The sequence below is a fragment of the Lycium barbarum genome, chromosome 8, assembly GCF_019175385.1.
Source record: "Lycium barbarum isolate Lr01 chromosome 8, ASM1917538v2, whole genome shotgun sequence".
NCBI lineage: Eukaryota > Viridiplantae > Streptophyta > Magnoliopsida > Solanales > Solanaceae > Lycium > Lycium barbarum.
The window spans coordinates 133,022,408-133,034,083 of NC_083344.1; positions in this window are offsets into that span (position 1 = coordinate 133,022,408).

Here is an 11,676-nt window from a genome sequence, read left to right on the forward strand (position 1 = left end):
AAGAAAATCACGAAAATAACTCAACATTTTCATATTTACATTGAAATCATAAGCTTGGGACTTTTAAATATGAAATCATCATCATCGTCGTAATCATCATAGAACCATTCTCATCTTTAGCATCGTCATTAACATTGTAAAAACATGTCCGTTGTTGTTGTCATAAAAGCTTATAGAATCATAAATCTTTGACTCGGAAAATAGGGACATTTTGGAAAATATTTATGGATTATCAAGAAAGAAGTCATGCCTTTGAATCATGAAATCTATGAATCATGAATTTCTAGCTTTTGAGAATAAGAATATTCTTGGAAAACATTTATGGATTCACATAAAGGGATCATGGGACATTTGGAAAACACCTATTGGATTCATAAGAAAGGAATCATGCCTTTAGAAGAAAGGGACTAGCCTTAACATACTTGTTCAACCTCCAGTTATCCACACTTATTCGTCCGAATTCGTGAGTCTACATTTAAGAAGATTCACACTATCATTAGACTCATCATAGTATAGTTATACTAGACTTTCAAGTCAAACTACTCTATATTCTGCCGAAAATCGGGCAGCATCTCCCTTGTTTATATGCCTAGCCCGAAATTCCAATTCAGAAACCAACAGCATCAACAACAATACCAATAGTAATAACATCATTTCCAACACCAACATATGCCATAAAATAGCCCACACGTTGTTTTCCAACTTCTATAACTAACCAACTTACTATACAATTATTTAACGACTTTATCTCTAAATAAACTGAAATTAATATTAATAAGAAGAGATTCATACCTTATTCTTGCTAGAGCAGCAATATCTTCAATATTCCCTTTGAATCCAGCCAATTCCAAAGCAAGACAAAACTATAATCGCGACTACACGTTACCTGGACCTCGATTAATATTCCGTCACTCGAAATTACTCAAAATCCTCACTTTTATGAGGTAAATATGCTCTATTTTGCTTGCTGATTTTTCTGAAATATTTGGGAGAGTTTATGACCAAACAAATGGGGGTTTTCCCCTTATATAGGGTGCCAAAGTCGGCAGTACTGTAGTACAGTAGCAGCACTGCAGCAGTGTTGTTTCTGCTCTGTCAGCCTAATTTTTAACGTCCATAATTCTCTACTCTGATGTCCTATCGACGAGCGTTTTATTGAATTAGAAACTAGACTCGACGAACTTCATTTTAGGATTTTAAAACACCTTAAAAATCCTCATATACCTGGAGATATACCCCTCCAAAGTTGACCCAAAATTCTATCCTTAATCTGCCAACTTTTTCCAAATTTTCGACAAACTTATTATCTTTGATTTGCTTGGTCCTGGAATCTCCCAAAACTTCCCCTACATGATATTTATCATTTATTATACTTAATAATGGTCATGCTCTTGTGTTCTCAAGATTTGTGTTTTCAAGATTGCCCTTCCCAGTTATGACTTACGAGATCGTAATTCGTCCTTTACTTCGTTGATACGTACTTTCCATGGCTTGTACCTTCTAAAACTTCATGGGACACCTTCGATACTCCATTACTATGGTGAAGTACGTGGTATGCTCATGCTCCGAAAGTGCGGGGTGTAACATACATAATTTCCTCCCTGGGTTTTCACAAAAATGACAGTAAAATAGCTACTGGGCAGGTGCGGCGATTGCCAGCAATCCTAATCTATTTGGACTAGTCCTCTAGGAGACCTTATGTTTTGAACACTTGGGGTCGTCTTTCCACCCCTGATATTAGGGTGTGAAATATATAGGATGCAAATGCCGGGGTACGAGCCGGTAAGGTCTTGAATTTTGACCTTATTAACCACTTTATCGGGAAAGATTACAGTGTATATATTTCTCCGTCCCACTAGGTGACGATGCGATCTCGACCTCGAGGTCAATCCCTGTATAGGAGAGAAAGCAAGTTAACCAGCGATGAAGAGTACTGAAGCTCATGGACATACCTCAGGTAGGAACACGATTTCAAAGATAAAAAATTTCCAAGCGAGTGACGTTCCAGTCGTTCTTCAATTCCCTTCTGAATTCATTCCTGAACCGGGGCGATCACTCTTCAGCGATTTCTATGACCTGGCACGGGCCTTCCCAGCTAACATCGAACTTGCCCCCGCGAGGGTCCCGGGTTTGTGCTGGGTGATCTATGAAGGGAACGTCACCACCGCACAGATCAAGTCATCACCGGGAATATGGTCTTAGTCATCAATCCATTAGAGCCAGGGCCACCTTCTTGATTCGTTGGTAGTGCGTCTTGGCCTTAGATGAGGCCTTTTAGCCAGACATGCAGATAACTGTACGCCTTTTTCTTGATACACCGACTCAACACTTACCGAGACCTTTGAAACGACCAGATAGGTTGACTAGAGTTTTCCGGCCTGACGAACGACGGCGGATTCGAGGGGTACATCTTCAGGTGTTTTGAGAACTGTAGATGTAGAAATTATGAGGTTCATCCGGGGTCGTTATTTTTTAATGTGCGGAAAAGACTTTATGGTAACGTTCGAATGACCCGATATGGACCCATCCGAAGGAGTTGCTCTTCTGGTCAACAGTCGTACCTCCCCGATTTTGTCGAGAATATCTGGTATTTTGAATATCTTTGGGATGAGCACGGGAGCCGCACTTGGTTTGTATGGAACCTTTCCATATTCCCTCACTCTTGCCCCTTTTAGGACATGGGGAGCCCCAGGTATTTGGCTCATCCGGTCGTGGAGCTCTTTTTCTACTTTGGCGATCCTTGTCAAGTCCGCATTCTATCTGACTGGCTCTGGCTCCATCTGTTCCATGTCCACTTCGGGAGTCCCAAGCGCCTTGATAACCTTTAGGTTATCTGTAGGGCATTCAACCGATGTTCCCCCAGCCATGCAACTCATGAGCTTCTCCATGCGTTTCATCAGAGCAATGTTCGATTCCAGAACTACTGCTAGAGTTACCTCCGATGGGTGATATTCAATTTTGTACATTCCTTCCACCCTTGGGTGAGGGCGTCTTTTCCTTTTTCCGGAATAACATCCTCGATGAAGCCTCTCCCAGCTTTCTGTAGACTGGTCAGGATGGTCTTTCCTAGTCGGGGCTTCGTTATGGGTTTCCTCCAGGGGTGGCGTAATCTCCTCCCTTTCTTCTTGCAATTCCAACTCTGGGTTGATTTCCCTGACAAAGCTCTGTTGGCTCGTCTGCGAGCCTTGTGGGTCCTTCATCCCTATTGGGACACTGCATCCTGACGTGCTGCTAGTTGTTTCAGGCATGACCAGGCGTGTTCTCTCTTCTTTTTAACAGAACGACTCCAGACCCAAGTGAGTCTTTTTAGGTTTTCTTCTTTAGGTCAGGACAACACCACAATTGTCTATCCCCACAGACGGCGCCAAACGATTTTCCGGTGAAATCGGGTTTAATCAAAAAATCAGTTAGAGATTTGTTTTCTAAGGGTTTGAAGACAAGTGGGACATATCTAACCCCGATAACTCCTTTAACGAGCTCGGTCGGGAGAAGTTTAGATCTTGATATAGTTTGTTGAACAACAGAAATAATATAATATGATCAAAATAGATAAAAATGATCTGAAAGTAATGATTCTGTATATATGCCCCGTTCTCTTAAGAATAGATTGATGTTTACTACAAGAATGTGTGTGGGAAAGAAGAATATCTCGAGAGTGGCCCCGGACCAACTCCCATGAATCTCCATATTAATACTCTCGTGTTGGTATTGCAATGTCGTAGGGGAAGTCTCAGATCTTGCCCTCTTTTGCTTTCTTCCACAACCATTTGTTTATATAGATCCGAACCAGGTTATCCTACCCTACGAGTCATGATGACAACCCACGTGTATTACGGCGCTCTGACTAAAGTGGGCGGATGTGACGGGTTTTGATAGAAATGGGAAACAACTGTAATATATCCCCGAGTCGTTGTGGTCTCCGGATACTCCAACTCGACCGTTGTCATCTTTTACCCAATACGCTCATCACCTCCAGAGTCATAGTATTGACCAATTATATTTTGCATGTCTTAGTGATTCACGTATTTGGTTTACAGCGTCAAGGAGGGCTTGGAGATCAAGGAATAAATGTGCTTGACTGTGTATAGTCTATCCGTTACGGCGAAATAAGCTAGCGTATTCGTGTCTTGATAGACCATGTTGGCAAAATCATTAAGGTAACATAAGCAGGTTTCAGGATATGATGTAGTTTGACAATATAACGAAGAATCGTGGTTTTTCATCGTGGTTTATTAGCTTTTCTTCTAACTTAGTTGAAAGCAATACAGTGAAGAGTTGTTTTAAGGGAATTTTACATAGTGTAGAGAACATATAAGAGATATTTATATTTAGTAACTACACTTTAGTTTAATTACATCTGGTAGCTAAATTTTTTATTTCAATTACACAAGGTAATTAATTCAAAACCCATCTCCTCTTATTCCATTGTATCAATCTTTTCCATTAACCCCTCTCTTCTCCCTCAATTCTCTCTCCTTTTTCACTCTCTCTTCTCCAAATATCAGGAATAGTGCCCACGAACTTCACCAGTAATACACTACCGTTGCCATGCTTCCCCACACAAACATTCATTCTACCGCCACTAAAACCTTTACCTGCCATTGAAGATTACAAAGAAAAGAGAACATTTTCATCAAATACAACGAGACAAAGGATGTATGCACTCTAAGAAAACAAATGACCACTGATAGTGCCGGTTATCTTCTCTGACAGAGCTAGCTGCCTCCGCCGCCGGTCATCTTCTCCGACAGAGCTAGCTGCCTCCGCCGCCGGTCATCTCAGATCTGCAACTGAAATTCTTAAGACTCAAGATCGATCACAACTGTGGACTTCGCCGCTGACGGGGTGGGAAAGAAATAGTTGACGGCGGATGACCCGGACGACGGCGTCATTGCCGGATCTAAGTGTATTTGCTCAAATATGAGTATTTATCAATGTTGTTGCTTGAGATATATTTATTTTTGTGTTGAATACATAGAAAGAAACGGTTTTTGGTTGGATACTTACTGGACAACGGCGCCGTTAACGGCGATGGAAACATCTCTGGCAGTGTATTTTAAGATCTGAGTGTATTTTCTTTCTTCTATCTCAAATCTGAGTGTCTTTTTTTTTCTTGTATCTCAAATATGAGTGTATTTTTTTTCTTGTATCTCAGATCTGAGTGTACTTCACTATATTCATTATTTTTTAGTGTAAAATAGAGTGTTTCTTTTCGCTTGTATTTCGAAGGAGAGATTTTTTTGTATACAAATGAATACAGTGAATTTTGAATACAGTTGAATATCCCTGTATTTTTTACATTTATGTTGTTTGAATACAATCGAATTTAAATACTGTTGACACCCAATTTTGTCCCTCCTTATTTAATTGGATTCATTCGGGCGTCTAAATTTACTGACGAGCTAAATACTTTATTTTCACAATATTTTATTGCTACTACTATTAATATCACTACTTTTATTTTCAACATTATGAGCATTACTTTATCACAAATTTTAAACGGCTAGTCATCGTTTCGTTTTCGGGTTTGGACTCGTTAAATTAATTAAAAGACAACACTTTGTTAAATCCTTTATTTTCTACATAATAATCACTAATTATCATAATATATTTTGTACTAGTTATTAAATTAGAAGTCCAAGAATAATTAAATAGAGGGGAAAGACCAACAATTTCAGCCAAATAAATGGCCCAAATAATCAGCCCACACGTTTTAATCCAACCAGTCCATGTCTCCAATAGACCAGCCCAATCCCATTTCCCCCTCATACCCGAACTAACCAGCCCCAACTCAAAATGAACAGCCCATGTTTTAATTTATTCGGTCCAGCCCAACTCCATTAACTGACCCGACCGGCCCACTTAAAATTTTTATCATCTACCCTAATCCCTTTAACCAAAACCCTATCCCTTTCTCTCTTTCTCCCTCATCTCCGCCGCCCCTCACTCTCTCCTCTCTCCTCCTTCCTCTCTCCTATCCTCACGTTCCCCCCACTTCACCCGACACCCCTCCTGTCGCACGCCTCTGTCATTCCCATTCACCTCACGACCCTGCTCCCCACGCTCTGTCCCCCACTCGCTACACCCCGCTCCTCTTCCATTTAAAAAACCCAATCGCAATCCTATAAAAAGGGGGAGAAGAACAAGGGAACAGGGACAGAAGAATCTGGAACCGCAAAATTCCCTACAAAACATCAATTTTAATCATAAAAAGGAGCCTTACTCGAAGGATAACAGCCAACAATCACTCACCCTTTTTCGTTTTTGGTTTTGAAACTTTAACTACTTTAATCGGGTTCGTTCGAGTTCGAGCATAGATTCGACGACTTCGACACCCCAGTTCGTTGCACACAAAAGAGGTAAACTTCGATACATTCATTACTCATGGTCTTTAGTTTCTGTTTTGGTTAAGATTTGTAGTTTATTCTGCGATATGTTTAGTAGTTATGTAGTTTCTGTGTCGTTACGTTATTTGTTTGATGTTTGGGAGCTGTTAGGATAGAATACTAATTGCTAAGAAATAATTTGAAAGGCGTATACTGTAGTTTTGAATATTTAGACTGAATTTCCAGGACTTGGAACCGATTTAAAGTCGAATATACATAGGATATACAGCGGGTTATCAAGCTAAGAAGAAGTTATACATTCGATATACATCTGATATATACATCGTAGAGTGTATATCTTAGGTATATTGCGTATGGGAACTAAAACTGCCCTGTTTTATCTATGTCTCTTAGTTGTTCGAACATGATTTTAAGCCTGAACTTGTTTTCATCTAACTATTTTTGTTGGTATTGGACCTTTCTGCCTAATTGCTAAAGATCCGACATATATACATGAAGAACACTAAATGTGATGCGTTGCTTGGTCTGTTGTTCAGTACTCTCCAGTTTGCTGCCTTTATGCATATCACTGCTACTTTGTATTTTCTATGAGCTGGTCCAGTTGATCTGTGTATATGTAGGTGTTGTTGGTTATGATAAATATATACAAATGTTGTCCACGTTGAAAGAGTACTGATTTTGAGCATGTTTTGGACTGCTGTGTGCTTTTGTGCTCTGTTTGTACAATTCTGTTCATCGTGTCTTTTTTTTAGATTGGTTCAGTTACGTGCACAGTATCTAGGCTTTTGTTTTGTTTCTTTTGTTTAATCTAGTGATCATGCTTAGTACAGTTAATCTTATTACTTGTTTAGCATAATGCTTGTGCCTTGACTAGCATAGTTATCATGTTTAATTAAGGTTCAGTTTGTTTATCCAGCTTCAAGTACAATGGTAATTTCTTATTTAGTCTAGTGGACATGTCAATGGGAGGCCAATCTCCTACTTCTGTGTTAAGTCTTGGTTATTATTCTGTTTGAAAACAATGTTGATTTTTTTCGTCTCTCTATCCGGTATTTATTATCTGTTTAATTATGGAGTCAGTCCGTTAAATTTCTTTGTGGAGTATTTCAGCCTGTCAACAGTATTCCTCCATTATAATAGGAGTTTGGATTAAATAACATTTCTCTGTGTCGACTTGAGTATTAGTAACCACTCAGTTGTTTCAAAACAGCAGCTGACTAAGACTTTGTTTAGCTAAACTGTTGTTGCTTGTCTAGAATAACTATTGTTTTCAGTTGTATCTAAAAAATGAATCTCCTTTCTCTTTCAAGCACGCTGCTATTTGTTACTATCATGAATGTTGAGTGTTTCTTGTCCCTTCTTTGACAAACTGGTCAGTAAATTCATTTGTGACGCTTACTTGAAATGATGGTTTCTCCTAAGAACTACGATTTTAGGCAAATTCAAGAAAGTTGGCTTCAGTTTCATAGTATGATCTTGGTAATTTTAAGATGCAACCAACTGATTTATTGACTTGTTTGAATGAAGAACTATCTTTGACAATCTAGTATAATGTTCTGTTGTGGGGCTTGGCTTTATCCCGTGATCATTTAAATCTATCTGGGCTGCTGCACTTGTTTAATCTCTTTTCTTACTGTTAGCTTGGAAATCGTTAATATATTAACTATAAGCAGTTCACTGATTAAAGGTTATTAAGTAATTAACATATTGCTTCTATGGGTATGGAATATACTAGATATACATAGTGCGTATATGAATTATTAATATGTCCTTTTGAGTTTATCTTATGTATGTTTAGTTTTATTCATTGATCATATACTAATCCTTTTCTTTCGTTTTTATGCATGAACATTGCATACGAGTCTGAGGGACTCGCTTATCTTCCGCATTCGGTGTTGGGCCAAAGCCCAACGAAATTGTCCTCCTGAGTCAGTCCACCTGCGGAAAAAAAAAAAAAAAAGGAAGAGGCTGGGCCCATTTAAATCATTTTACTCTTCTATTTTTATTCTATTTTGTGCATTCAATTGTAATTACATGACTAACACTTTACTTGTTTATTTGCTTAGATTAGGCGAGCCTTAGCAGAATTAGCGGGTTTGATTTTAGCCAAACGGGTAGGAAGAAACAATAATTAATTCCTTAGTTTCGTTTTCTTCTTTCATATTAAATTATTTATAGTGTCTAGGATATTTATCTATATCAAAGCCATTGAATTTCAAGGACGAAGCTATAAATATATATTTTGAATTAAGATCATGTTCTCATTCTTACTGTATTAGAAATTTCAAAACATCACGGATACGCAAAATATAAATTCAAATATATTTTATGAACACATTTTCCAATCATGCATATTTTAGCTCAAATAATGTTAAATAAGAGTGATAAAAAAAAATGGAAAGAAATTCATGGCCTTTTCATCAAATTTAAGAATATAAGTCTTGCATTATTTCTACACCATCATATTCATACAATATCACTTTTATCTAAAGATCACATTTGTCAAATAATCTTTCAAAGGGCTATTATTCATACGTAAATTATCCTATTTTTTCCAAATCTTATTTTGAATAACATTATTATATTTTTCATTTAAGGCCTTAGCAATATCTTTCAGTCTCATTTAACATTTAGAATCTTCTTTTACACAAATTATTATGTTTTTCTACAAGTATTATTTTAAACAACACTATTATACTTTTTTTTAAAACTTTAACAACATCTATAAGTCGTATTTCAAAATAGCATTAAAAGTACTCTTTTATACAAATTATTATTTTCTATAAGTTCCATTTTGAATAGCATTCTCAATGTCTATCTGTAATTTTAGCCATACTTACAAAGCTACTTTCTTTTTCTATAATACTATATTTACACTTAGCCTAATTAATATAAGTCTGGTCGGATTAACCATTATTAATGGAATTTAGAGGATGTCTGATACCTTCCCTCTAGATTAGTTGAACCCTTACCTAGAATCTTAAGTTTCGCAGACCTTAACAGAGTTAACTTTAAACATAACTTTAATAAACTTTAGGTGTCCTAATTCACCATAAATAATTAGGTGGCGACTCCTTAACACAAACAAAAAATAGGAATCACCAATATGTCGTACTTCTAATTTAACCCGGTTAAAATGGGGTATGACAAATACAATAAGTTGAATATAGTGTAAAAGTTGTTACGAATGAATACAGCCAAATTGAATACCGCCGAATTTGAATACACGTTACTGTAGCTATGAAATATAATTAGCAAAAGTATAGCTATGCCTAAAAAAAAAAAAACCAAAGTGTAGTCATTTGTGTAAGTTGCCCTTGTTTTAATTTCTTGTTTTTGGTTGGATGCTAGCTATCTGAGTTTATGTAGGCAAAAAACTCAATTGTATATGGTTTCTAACACTAATTGACTGTCCTAAGAAGTAAGAAGTAAGAACCATAGGAAACGTGTAGCTGGTCATGACTCTATAAATTGAATGTCAAAATAGAGGTCTAGAAGATAAGAGCAAATAACAACTACACTACTAGGTCTCAATTTCGAATAAGTTTAACTAGAGGGAACATGGAACAAAATTTGGTCCAAATATTAATCTGAATGTATTACACTGTGTAATAGTTTCTTTATTTGAGCATAACATCAATGTGGAAAGTTGTTGGAAAGTTGAAATTGTAGAACAGTAGTCTTGAAGATTTATTCATATACAGTAATTCATGAACAGATTAATTTCCCGTTTTAACATTAGGTGTTTTTTTTATATATATATATATATAATAAGTCAGGTTGTTGCATGATTGCTAAATATTTTAAATAAATTAGCAAGATGTGAAATTTGGCCTTTTTGCTTACGAATATTCAGAACAAATAAGAACATTTTATTGGGAATGTGTTGCTACCTTTTTGCTGGTAAAAGTTTTCTTCAAGTACACCGGAGGGAGTAATTAAAAAAGAATATTATCATTGACGACAATCTAGGCTTATTTAAATTCAAAATCCTCCATAATTTACTCATTACGCTCTTTCCGTTTAATTAACCGTTTAAAATATAAAAAGTGTAGTAGTAGAATATACATATACATTGACTCAACACTCTTTCTTGGAAACTGCAAAATCATGCTTGACCAGCAAATGAATTACTCCTACTTCGAGGTCTTACATGAATTTCTGCGACAAATGCCTTTCTTGGCCTTTATATCTATCCAAAAAATAACTATCTTCTCTCTCATACATTGACACTTTTTCATTGATTTTGATTGTGAATTTAGACATAAAATTTTTAATTTTTTTTAAGAAAAAATTTCAGAGATCTTTCCTTATATTTTATTTCGTTTCAGTGATCTCCTCTCACGTTTGTAATATTACAGTTACCTCCCTTATTTTAACTTTTATGTAACATCTATTTTATTCTATTTATTACTAATAAAAAAATAGTGTATATGGACTTATTTGCCCTCCCTAACAACATGCTCTTTTGGTTAAATTTTATTTTATCAATATCTCCTTGAAAAAGTTATTTCCTAGGAATATTAAAAGGAATACAATGGGTTATTCATCCGTTCCCAACATTATAATCAAATCTTACTTCTACAATATAAAATCTACATTGGAGAGAAATCAAATTCCACATATGCTAAAATTAATCAAATTCCACTTATACAATCACATTACAATACACGACTATGTAACGATGTGCAAGAAGGAGAGAACAATAAGGAATCCTTTCAATACCTGATTAAATAAATGTGAATTTTCAGTTGCACCAATACTTGATAAGGAACTCGGTTTGTGTGAACTACATCTAAACCTATTTGTTGACACTACACAAGCTAGCTGAAAGCTAATTCATGCTCATATCGTTAATTACACAAATCTATAATAATAAAGCCTTTTAGATTTTTGCACTTTAATTTGTCTTATTTTCTCAAACAAATAGTTGAGCTATCACAATGGAGAAAAAGAATCAGAATGGAGCTTTACCATTTTTCTTTTTTGAAGCAAAAATGAAAGCGGATGAACAGGGATGGAGAATGACATAAATTGCTGGCAATACGTCATGCATTTGTATTTTTAATATACAAAATTTAGTTTCAAAAAGTCAAAACATGGTTGATGAAGAGGGAAAAAGGTAAAACTCTGGGAACAGGAGAATAAACCATGGTATTCCATTTTAATATTCCTGGAAAATAACTTTTTCAAGGAGATATTGATAAAATAAGATTTAATCAAAAGAATTTTATCTTTGGCGGGGCAAATCAGTCCATATATACTATTTTTTTTTATTAGTGATAAATAGAATAAAATAGTTGTTACAAAAAAGTTAAAATAGGGGAGG